The sequence below is a fragment of the Mesoplodon densirostris genome, chromosome 4 (assembly GCF_025265405.1).
Source record: "Mesoplodon densirostris isolate mMesDen1 chromosome 4, mMesDen1 primary haplotype, whole genome shotgun sequence".
Taxonomy (NCBI): domain Eukaryota; kingdom Metazoa; phylum Chordata; class Mammalia; order Artiodactyla; family Ziphiidae; genus Mesoplodon; species Mesoplodon densirostris.
Genome location: NC_082664.1, coordinates 32,391,596 through 32,403,659, shown reverse-complemented (window position 1 = coordinate 32,403,659; position 12,064 = coordinate 32,391,596). Strand labels below are relative to the sequence as shown.

Genomic DNA, 12,064 nt, shown 5'->3' with positions numbered 1-12,064 from the left:
AGAAAGCTCGCGTGCAGCAACAAAGACCCAATGTGCAACCAAAAAAAAAAAAAAAAAGCCTTTGAAGTTATTTAAAAAAATAAAAAAAGTAAATGAACAGTGAGTGTGGGGTTGTAAATGGATAGATTCATGAAGGAAGGTCTTCCTGAGGAAGTGACATCTAAGCCAGAGAAAGAGCATTTCAGATAAAAGGACCAGTACAGGCAAATGCCCTGAGGCAGCAAAGAGCTTGGTTTATTTAAGAGGACACCAAAGATGGCCAGTGGAGTTAGAGCATAGTAAGCTGGGGAGACAGGGGGTTCCACATGAAATTGAAGAGGAAGGGATCAATTTTTTAGGGCCTTGTAGACCATGTTGAGAAATTTGACTTTCATTCTAGTGTTGAAGGAGAGTTTTCCACGTGTCTTATGTTTCTGCACTGTCTACCTTTGTTCTGGACTGCCTTTTCAAGGATGATTTGTATGGTCAGCAGCCTTGGAAGATAGAGTGTCTCCCTCCAGAGCAAAGATCAGGCACACTATTGTCTAGTGTAATAAAGACAATGTCTCCTGGGGAAAAGGTCAGACGGGCTTACTGCCCATTGTAGAAGACTTGGGTTCATTAAGCTCAGGGTTCCTCTCCTGTTACACAACCCACTGCTGTGCAGGTGTCATCTGGCCTTCTTTGTGTTACCTCATGTGAATTGGGACTGAAGGGACTGGCACCAAAAGTGCTGATACTCTGGTTGTTGCTATTGCTGTGAGTAACGATGCTCTGGTTGTTGCTATTGCTGTGAGTAATGAAGTCCTTTGTCTTTGACCCAAGAGTCTCATGTCTTCTGCCAGCATCCATACAACTGTGGCAGCTAACTTGTTAGTGTGAAATTAGGGTAAACTCTTATATCCTTCACATTCTTGGCATCTCAGGACATGGAAACATTGGGGGATTTTCATCAGGGGGATAATATATAGTTTAGCCTTTTAAAAAGTCAGTGTGACTGCTCTGAAAATTGATCAGGGGCAGAAAGATGAATGAGGAATGTGGGTCAGCTGTCTAGTTGAGAGATAACAGTGGCTGGGACCAGTGTGGTGACTGTGGAGGTGGGGAGGCGTGAGGAATTCTAAGTGGTCTTCAGGAGGTGGAAGTTATAGGTCTCAACAGCATGGATACAGGCTGTGAAAGAAAGGAATGGAGAATGAATCCCATGTTTTTGGTTTGAGCAAATGAATAGATAGAGACGGAGAAGGCTTAAGATGATAATAAGCCTGTAAAAGGACTTTTTTCTCTTGTCATCACCACTTTAACCTTTTTCCAGTCAGTTTATTTGCTTGACTCTCTCTCTCTCTGTGTGTGTGTGTAGAACTTTTATGCTTAGAATTATAGGGAAAGGAAGAATAAGAAGTAGTTTGTACAACTCGGGATCAAAGAACCACTGGTATGTACTTTTCTGGGAAGAACATTTTTCCTGTGTCTTCACGAATTGTCAAATCCATTAACGTTAAGAAATGCAACTCCTGCAGTCCCTTGATGAGTGGGTTGTCTCAGTAACAATAAATTAGATTAGCTTGGGAGGATTTATTTTTCAAATAGCCATATTGATTTTTACCCAAAATTCATTATCTGGGAATTTACAATGAAACTCTTTAATGTGTTTCCAGGTTTTCTCTTTTTTGATGTTAAAGAAATACATTTTTTCTTACGTATGTTTCAGTTTTTAAATTTCCTTTAAAGCTGGGCTATTCTCCCTTAATTCTCAAGGATAATTACTGCTCATCTTGTGATCACCTAAGCTTAATACAGTAGGATGAAAGAAACAGTGCCTATGGACTAATTTATTCAGTTTGTCCTCCTCACTGAGAAATTCCTCAGGATAACTTCTTGTCTCTGTAATGCCTGATGCTGATTTCAACAGTGCCTGGTTGCTTTTCATTAAGAAAGTAACTAAAAAGCTTAAAAAAAAAAAAATAAAGGCTTGGCCCTGAAGAGTTCTTTTAAATGCCTTCCCTTTTTTATCTAGTGAGATTTATTTTTTTGTGTGTGCTTTTTGTGTGCTTATTATATTTACAGGATGATTTTACGTTTCTTAACCTTTATATATTGTAGACAATTTTAGGCTACAGTATAAAGCTTGAGTGAGTTTTGATTTATCTTTGCACCATCTTGCACATGTCCTTTTATTTCATTTGTTCTGTAGCATTTTCTTTAGTCTCTCACCTAGGTCTAGATTTTTCCTCTTCAGAAAGAGAAGGTTGATAGAGAGGGAAGATAGAGCTTTGTGAACTTGGGGGGGAGGGTTTGGGAGGGAAGCTAGGCTTACAGTTATTTCTGATTCAATTTATAGTCTGCTCCCTGGAAATCAACAATGGAAAAACTTACTCCATTTTAAAGATAACTTAGAAAGCATGAACTGAGATCGCTAAATCATTAGTGCAGATCATGAGACTTTTCCAGGTGGTGTGAGTTGTTATTAATCACTTCAGTAGACTCTGGAGATTTTTCTACCAGAAATGCAGTTAGAATGTGTTTATTTCTGAGTCTTTGAGAAGATAAATATACTATCTTTTTGCTTTTTTTTTCTTTTGTTTTCTTTTTACAGAGATCCATCTTTTGGGGTTTTAGCAGTTTTAAACCCCCTCAGGTGGTTGAGTGGTATCTAAGCTTCCCAGGATGTCCCAGTCTTTCCTTTGGAGTAGTATTGTTGTTCTGCCTTCCTATCTCATTGTATAAATTCTTCAAAAGGGCCCAACATTGTGTCACTGATTTCATGTTTCAAGCTGCACACTAAGTCATGTACAGATGCACCATATTTAGGCTGTGGTTGGAATTTCATGAATGGGTTGCTGGTCTTCTCTCCCTTGTCCCCTGATTTCAAAACAAAACCAAGCAACAATTAGTAGGATTTTACCAGGGCCCTCTAAAGAGAGATCTTATTAGTGACTGAATTGAACTAGAATTTGTAGCCTATGGAATGTGATAGAAACTATCCCTAAAGGACTGTGTCCCTTCCTTCAGAAAGATTTTTTACCCCCCTGGTTTTGGCCTAGGCTCTCCCATACCCTGAAAACCATTCTAGAAATGGTTCAGAGGCACAGAAGGAGTCTTACCCTCAGAATCGTAACTTCACTTCTCCTGCCCGTCTTCTTTCCTCTGTTGGAGGAATAGTAGAGGGCACAGTAGAAAGGATTTGAGTCAGACCTGGGTTTGCATCTGAGCTCTTGTTTATTAGTTGTGTGACCACAGGCAGCATGCTTAACCTCTTTAAGCCTCAAATCGCACATGTAAATTGAGACCGTGCTAGACTTTGTGGTTTGGTGAAGCAGTGTTGTGTCTGTCAAGGAACTGGTGCTCAGCACGTGCAGGTTCTCACTAAGAACTGGAACAGGGTCAGGGCTTGAACTTGCTGTGTGTTCCTCCAGGATCCCACCCTCCTGCCTCCCTCTGGAGGGGAGAGCTGTCCTGAATTTTATGTTCAGCACTCCCTTGCTTTTTAAAATGAGTGTATCTGTAGACAATACGGCAGTCCCCCCTTATCCGACGGGTAGTCCCCCCTTATCCGAGGTTTCTCTTTTTGTGGTTTCAGTTACCTGTGATCATCTGTGGACTGAAAATATTAAATGGAAAATTCCAGAAATAAACAATTCATAAATTTTAAATCGTGCGCTCTTTTGAGTAATGTGATGAAATCTCACGCCATCCCAGGCCGTCCCTCCCCTGATGTGAACCATCCCTTTGTCCAGCGTATCCCCGCTGGTTAGTTACTTTGTAGCCGGCTCAGTTTATCAGACTGACTGTTGTGGAATCGCACTGCTTGTGTTAAAGGAATCCTTATTTTACTTAATAATGGCCCCAAAGCACAAGAATAGTGATGCTGGCAATTCACATGTGCCAAAGAGAAGCCGCAAAGTGCTTCCTTTAAGTAAAAAGGTGAAATTTCTTTTTTTTTTTTTTGCTGTACGCGGGCCTCTCACTGCTGTGGCCTCTCCCGTTGCGGAGCACAGGCTCCGGACACACAGGCTCCGCGGCCATGGCTCGCGGGCCCAGCCGCTCCGCGGCATGTGGGATCTTCCGGGATCGGGGCACGAACCCGTGTCCCCTGCATCGGCAGGCGGACTCTCAACCACTGCGCCACCAGGGAAGCCCAAGGTGAAATTTCTTGATGTAATAAAGAAAGAAAAAAAAAATCACATGCTGTTGGTAAGGTAAGAATGAATCTTCTACCCATGAAATTGTGAAGAAGGAAAAAGAAATTTGTGCTAGTTTGCTGCCACAGACCGCAAAAGTTATGGCCACAGTGTGTGGTAAGTGCTTAGTTAAAACAGAAAAGGCATTAAATTTGTACAATAAGGTATTTTGAATGAGACTGCGTTCACATAACTTTTATTACAGGGTATTGTTATAATTGTTCTGTTTTATTATTATTGTTTATCGCTTACTGTGCCTAATTTATAAATTAAACTTTATCATGTATGCATGCATGATATGTATGTATGCATAGGAAAAAACATGGTATGTATAGGCATACCTCATTTTATTACGTTTCGCTTTATTGTGCTTCACAGATATTGTGTGTTTTTTTTTACAAATCGAAGGTTTGTGGCAACCCCATGTCAGGCATTTGCTCACTTCGTGTCTCTGTGTCACATTTTGGTAATCCTCAAAATATTTCAAGCCCTCCACCAGCAAAAAGATTATGATTCCCTGAAGGCTCAGATGATGGTTAGCATTCTCTAGCAATATTTTTAAATTAAAGTATGTGTCTTTTTTTTTAGACAACATGCTATTGCACACTTAGTAGACTACAGTATAGGGTAAACATGACTTTTTTTTTTTTTTTTTTTTTTTGCGGTACGCGGGCCTCTCACTGTTGTGGCCTCTCCCGCTGTGGAGCACAGACTCCGGACGCGCAGGCTCAGCAGCCATGGCTCACGGGCCCAGCCGCTCCGCAGCATGTGGGATCTTCCTGGACCGGGGCACGAACCCATGTCCCCTGCATTGGCAGGCGGACTCTGAACCACTGCGCCACCAGGGAAGCCCTAAACATGACTTTTATACGCAGTGGGAAACCAAAATTTTTGTGACTTGGTCTATTGCGATATTTGCTTTATTGCAGTAGTCTGGAACTGAACCTGCAGCATCTCTGAGATGTACCTGTTATAGGAGTCAACATTATCTTTGGCTTCAGGCATCCACTGGGGGGCTCGGAACGTGTCCTTTGAGAATAGGAAGGGACTACTGTGTGTTTTTAGCTTTGCCTATTTGGGCCCTGTAAAAATGGCATCCTGTTATATGTAGTCTCTAATAAGAGTGCTTCATCACTGCCAGGGAGTGTAGAACTCTTGGTTCTCCACTTGGCCTTTGCTGATGGTCATGGATGTGGGGTTACAGTTTTTTCTGTGGTGTTTGGTGTAGAGTGGTTTTTACCTAAGACGTTTTTGTCTATCTAGGCTTCCCCGTTACCGATCCTTTAGAGCAGGCTGTTTCTGATACTGGGTCAGAGGTAGGGACAGCATTGAGTGACACGGAGGTGTGGGTGAATCCAGTAAGGAAATAGAGGTTAATGGGAACTAGATATACCACTCTTATAGGAAGGGAAAGGGAAAAACTAGAATGAATCTTGCAGTATTGGACTGGAATTCAGGCTAACTATGAACGCACGGTTTTCAGTGTACATGTATAGATACAGAAAGAAATGAAGAAGTAAGTGTGTGCATATATGTGTGTGCTTCTGTTCACCTAGATGACCTAGGAAGAGTGATAATCCAGTTGCAATACGCACACCCAGATCTTGGTTTCTAAATACCATCTTCCCCCACTAAAATGGTTGAAATTATCAGACTAAAAATTTACTTTTTAAAAAAATTATCAGTGGACATAAAGTATTGGGTGAAAGTTGGTTGAGAAATAGGATATTTATATAGTCTGAAAGTATCACCTCGCAAAATACTTATTAATTACAAAGAGGAAAAGAGTCACTTTACAGTGGGGAGATCTGGCAGATACCACCCTAATCAAGTGATATAAGTTCACACTACCAGTCGGAAAAAAATCAAAATAGCCTACTACCTGATAGGGTACAAGGAGAGGAAGGAACTTTTCTGTGGTATTCCTGCTGAAAAGTCCTAACTTGAATCTAATCAACAATTAAGTATCAACAAACCCAAAGTAAGGAACATTCTATTCAATATAAAACTGGCCTGGAATCTTCAAAATTGTCATGAAAGTCAAGGACAGTCTGAGGAGTTCTAGTTTGAAATAGACTCATGAGCTGTGAAAGGTCAGTGCCAGTGTGAGATCCTGGATTGGATCCTTTTACTAAAATGGACACTATTGGGATCATGGGAGAAAGTCAAACCTGGACACTGTTGGGACCATTAGATGACCATACTATGTCCGTGTTAATTTCTGGGTGTTGATGGTCCTAGTTATTGCAGTTTTGGAGGAGAATGCCCTTGTTTATAGAAATGACTCACCAAATGCTGTAGGCCGTGATGTTAGCTACTTACTCTCAAGTGGTTCAGGGAAATTATTTATTCTAGTCTTGCAGCTCTTTTTTTTTTTTTTGTGGTATGTTGGTCTGAGATTATTAAAGAAAACAAAAAAAAACCACTCCTGTGAGTTGACTTTTTCAAAATCATTCGCTTATCAAACCAATCATTTGAAAGGTTTAAGAGGTTGGCTTTTCCGGGCTGTCCTGTCTGGCACCTGCCCTTCCTGTGTGGCTTCCTGTTATATCTTGATTCGTCTTTTGGTATTCTGGTTTTAAAATATCCACCGTCATTTCCTTACTATATTCTTTTCCTTGCTCATTATTTATTTCCCTTCAACTATGTTTTGTGATTGTGACAAACTTCTATTGTGACAAAGTATGGTTTACAGAAATCTGTCACTTTACTGTGTTTCAATTCAATGATCATATTGTATTTCGTTTCAACTTACTTTGTGCTATTCTTTTCTCCTCAGTTTTCTGATGAGCTGTTTAAGCTTTCTTTCTTTTTCTCTCTCTTTTTTTTTTCTTTTACCATACTGCCTCTGCCTTAGTACTGAGCATGTTTCAGTAGGCTTTTAGTAAAAAGTATTGGGCTGGTTGATTGCTGTCTTAGAATTTAGAGTTTTCAGAAAGTATAAGCAGGGTAAGGGGAAATTGAGAGAGTGGCGAATTCAATGCTGTACTACTAATCCACAGTCTAGTCATCTCATTACTGTGTGTAGGAATGGTTAGCCCCTAAAGGTTTAGGTTAAGTGTATTAGGACCAAGCTGGCCCTAGTCTAAAAATTGGTGTGGTTTGAGATGGGAGTAGGGTGTTATGGGGTTAGGGTTAATTGTCAGAGCAGCCTTCTCTTTCTGTGAACGTTTAGTGTAAGTTATCTATTTGGTAGAATCTACCCTTTCCTTTTAGTGCAGAAAATCACAGGGTAAGGCCTTGAATTACCCACCCCCCTCCTCTCTTTCGTGGAACTAAAATCCATCATAGGGCTTGTTTTCCTTAGATAGGTTAGAGGACAAACTTCTCTTTAGCAGTTACACTAATTTTTATATTTCTCAGAATGATAGAGGAAAAAAAGCTTTTAAAATCCAGAGTGGTAGTTATATTTCACTTAGAACACTCCCACACATACAGGCTTTTCTTCAGCATTTTTTTTTTTTTCTTTTTCTTGCTGCTTTTACAGTGTAGGTGGCCTTCTCTGGATTACTTTTGACAGGAAATTGAGCAAGTGTTCTTTTTTGGAACAGAATATATTTTACTGCTGAGAGAGAGAAAAAAAGAAGTGTTTATGTTTTGAAATTTAATTATGAATTTTTATTTGAAGGCTGATTTAAATCTAGAAAAATGGAGGTGGGGCTTAAATTTCAGATTGTGCACTAATATTTCTGAACCTTCCTATTCATTTTTGGGCTTTCTTTTCTTCCTTTCTTGGAGGAAGAAAGGAAGGCCCACAAATTACTTTGCTTCGTAAAGCCACAGCCATGGATGGATATTAAGAAGTTTGTCTTTGTCGTTGTTTTTCTGCTTTTGACTGAGGCTGCCCTCCCCGGTTGTCTTCTTTTTGTAGTGGAGGTATGTTGGGCTCTACACTGAGTTAATGGGCATCTTGAATCTAGAATGTGTGTTAGCCCTACCTTTGGAAAAGCGTGTCATTCAGCAAAGCTTCCTAATGATACAGCTTGTGCACAGGTCTCCAGGACTGGGTGGAGAGCTCTAGATTGGAACCCTGTCTCTGCCACAAATTCTACCTGGACTCCTGAACCCCCTGGTGCTTTGAGATAGGAATACCAGTCAACCTGCCAACCAGCCAGGTGCTTGCTGCCTGGGATGATTGTGGGTGGTTTGATTTGTGTAGTTTCTGTATAGCACTGGAGATTCAGGGGAGGAAACCAGACTGTAATTAGAATATAAGCCCATATGCCACATCATGGAAATGTTATCCAGTTGGAATGGAGTAATTCTGGTGGAATCTTTAAGTATGTTTATAAATCATATCCTTTCACTTGAGTTTGACATTGGTATGTTTGTTCATGTCTCTAAGTAGACTACTAGTGCAAATCAACTGTCAGGTATGTTTTGTTTATATAATTAGCTGGTTATAGCTTATTAATTAAGATGAACAAAACAAAGTATGTATTTCAAGTGTTCCAGGCTTCCTTACCCATTCTGTAGGTGCAATTTGTAGGCCAATCATGGGAAAACTGCAAGTTTCATCATCTGGGGTATCTGATGCTCAGAATATCCTTTTTAGGTTTCTTTTTCCCACAGTTTTCGTCTGATGTTTATACCATTGATTATGGTAGGGTAGGAAAGACCTGTTGCAGGGTCTTCTGGAACTCTGTTCTGCTGTATTATGTAAGATCATATAGTGCCAGGGACATGGTAGGCCCTCAACGAGTCTCATTTTGAATGCAGGTAATGTAAGTTTTGAAGTACCTTTATATTTGGCTGAATGAAAGATGTCCTACTATCCAAGGTGACAGGCTGGGAAATTTTCCCCTTTGTCCTCACCAGGAATTGGGAATATCTGTGAGTGAAACGAAGTTCTGGTTCTTCTTACTCTTCTAAGCTTTCATTTTATATGTTTGGGAACAGGGTTTGGGAATTAACCTAGTTTGAAATAGTGTCTCATCTCAGCAAATATTAAAACTTGGTTTCTTGGAAGCCCTTTTGGACATGTATAATCTGACTTATTTTAATATTTTTAGAAATAGGTACATGTACTGCAAATTTTAATGTTGGGCATGTATATGTATTCTTTTAACTAATAATATGCCTGCAGTCACAGGAAATGTTTTATGGTTATAGTAGAGTTTTTATATATAGCCTATCTGAAATGACCAGTGTGAGAACTGTAGAATTTCTAAATCGTCAGAATGTTTGGTTGCTTTGGCACAGGCTTTCTCAGTCTCACTGCTATTGACATTTTGGGCTGGAGAAGTCTTTGTACTGTCCTGTGCCTTGTAGGATATTTAGCAGCATCACTGGCTTCTAGCCATTAAATTCCAGTAGTATAGCCCCTTCCTCTGTTGTGACAACCAAAAATATCTTCAGACATTGCAAGATGTCTGCCTGGGGTACAGAAGTGGCCCCTGTGGAGAACCACTGGTTGGGAACAGTGGTTCCCACAGGCAGGTGATAGACCAGCTACCTCAAAATCACCTTATTGGGGCACTTCTTACTCATATTGGTTCCTGGGTTTCTCCCCAGACCTTCTGATCAGATCATGTGGAGAGAAACGTGATCTTCCAGACTGAACAGTCAGGTTTAGGAATTTGTTGTGTAAGTGGGAGTGGCTGTTGGTTGGCTTAAATTTAAGTGTGTGTTGAACTGCACATAAAGAGATTACAAATTAAAGAGGGTTTTAGAGGTAAAGTATAACATTTCACAATTATGATTTGATTTGTAGCTGTGATTTTTCCCCTTTATTACTATTTTCAGAATTTGAAAATAACCTTATACTAAAGTTCGTAATTATTTTACTCTAGGTTTTGCGAGAATACCTCAAGTTGGACTCGGAAGCAAGATTTACCACCAACTTTGAAGTGGAATCAGGTGAGTTGGTAGATAAGTCACAAAGGCTCGTTGAACTCCCGTGTTCATTCCTAGAAGACCTGCCGCTCACAGCAGACTTTTGACTTAGTAAATTTGGATTCTATATTTTTTCCCCACTGGTGTTTCCTCCTTTGTTGTTCTACTGCTGAGAGGCAGAAATGGGGAAGAGGGGAGACTCCTGTGCAATTTTTAGTCATTGATTTCTGAATTCAGCATTTTCATTGTTACAGTAAATACTTCAGATATTTTTCTGGCAACTTAGTAATAAAAATATTTTTGTTATATACGTCTATTTTCATTCCATAATAATTGCATTTCAGAACATCTTCTATGTGTTTCTTAAACTTTGATGGGAGGTTGTACCCCAGCCCATGTTCTGAATAGGAGCCTTGTTAACCCTGATGCATTAATATATAATTTGGGATACCAAGTGTATCCTGAAAAATTGAGAGATGGCTGGATGATCTGATTGATTGACATTTGCTCTTGGTTACTGCTAGGTAGAGACCCAGTTCTGTCCTGTGCCTATCCCAGCGTTTTAGTGGATATTTCTCAAACATTTTACTCAGTTGTCAAACGACATTCTCATTGAACAAAATAACAGTTTAATTCGATTGAAAGAGACTTTTCTACAGGCTGAAATGCTATAATGTGCTAAGCTCCTAAATTCAGGTAAAAAAGTGGTTTGGGGTTATGTAGGTTTCTTTGGTTTTGGTACTTTGTACTTAACCTTCTTTTCAGCCAGATGCTGAAACAAAGAGTTTGGGAATTTTTTATCGCCTGCTTTGTCAGAAGCAGAACCAAATTGCCTAAGGAGCCAGCTCTTCCGGAGAGCTGCATTCTATAAAGGACGGTCAAGGTTATCTGAGCATCTCACCTCTGTAAACCTGTGTGCAGAGCTGAGGGCTTCTTTTCAGACGCCCGCTGGGTAATTGGAGCACTGATTTCAAAGTGGCTTGCTATTTCTGACCTTCCTTGAATTTCAGTAAGAGAAATTGGGGAATGATTATCTCTGAAAATGTTTTTAAAGTACATTAGGACACTTTCCTGTTAGCATTGATTTGACCATTCCCAGAGTCATTCTTTAAAAGAGGTAGGAATCCAAGAAAGATTTTTAGATCTCTGTAATTTTTAGCCATTTGAAGAGCCTAAGTTTTTTTTATTAGCAACACAACTGAAAAACTACCTTTGAGAATGCAGCACTTTGCAACCATCAAAAAATTGCTGAGTGGTGAAGCAAACAGCCTGCAGGGTTGCTCAACGTAGGTAGCTGTAGCTCAGGCACTTTGCGAAGGACGAAAAAATCAGTGCATGTTACTGAGTGTCCTCTGGTTTTCACCTCTATCTTGGAAGTTGTTTTCCAAGATTTACTTTTTTTTTTTCTCCTCAGTACCTGTATACTATTGACATGTGCACCTTCAGTGCACTCCCTGTATGTCTTAAGGTATTTTTAAACACTCTTAAATAAGGATCATCTCCTGGTTGGTACACTTGAATATGACAGTTCTTAGCAGAAGTGTTAAGTTCTAGGGTTACTATGAGGGCCAAGCCTGTTTAGCTTTTATGTTGGAGCAGCTACATCTTGTCTTTTAAATTGAGTTTAATAACCTGAACGCCTGGGCACTTAGATCACTTCTTTTAATGGTGGTAATATCTGATCATGCTGGTGCAGTACTTCTGTTAGGTGAGGTGGGAGAGTCTTCTCTTAAGCATTCATGCACGCTGGCTCCACTCGGGCAACAGAGGGAAAGGAGCCGTGAATGCAGCAGTTCTCCACACCTGCTGGTGGCATGACTCTTGGCTTTTCTAAATCGATTCTTCTTTCCTAACTTCTCTCTGTTTAAGGAATATCCAAAACAATTCCCTTCCTTCAAAAGAAAACAAAAATCCAAAAAGACAAAAAAAAAAAAAACCCATAAAGCCAAAACCCACAAAACCTTGTATTTTGTATGTAGTCCTATGTGTATCTTATTGAATGCATCATTCTTATAGTTTTTAATTTATTTGTTTTGAGTAGTGTTGTTCTAGAATATAAAATTGAACTG

General features: G+C 39.9%; 1 long non-coding RNA gene across 2 annotated transcripts in view; it reads left to right on the top strand.

The window, feature by feature from the left end:
• The window catches only part of LOC132487953 (uncharacterized), a 195,735-nt gene that overhangs the window by 78,247 nt on the left and 105,424 nt on the right, over nt 1-12,064 (top strand). For both annotated transcript variants that reach the window (XR_009531715.1, XR_009531714.1), the window contains exon 4: nt 9,953-10,019. This is a non-coding gene — a long non-coding RNA (uncharacterized LOC132487953). The remainder of the gene's footprint in view (nt 1-9,952; nt 10,020-12,064) is intronic.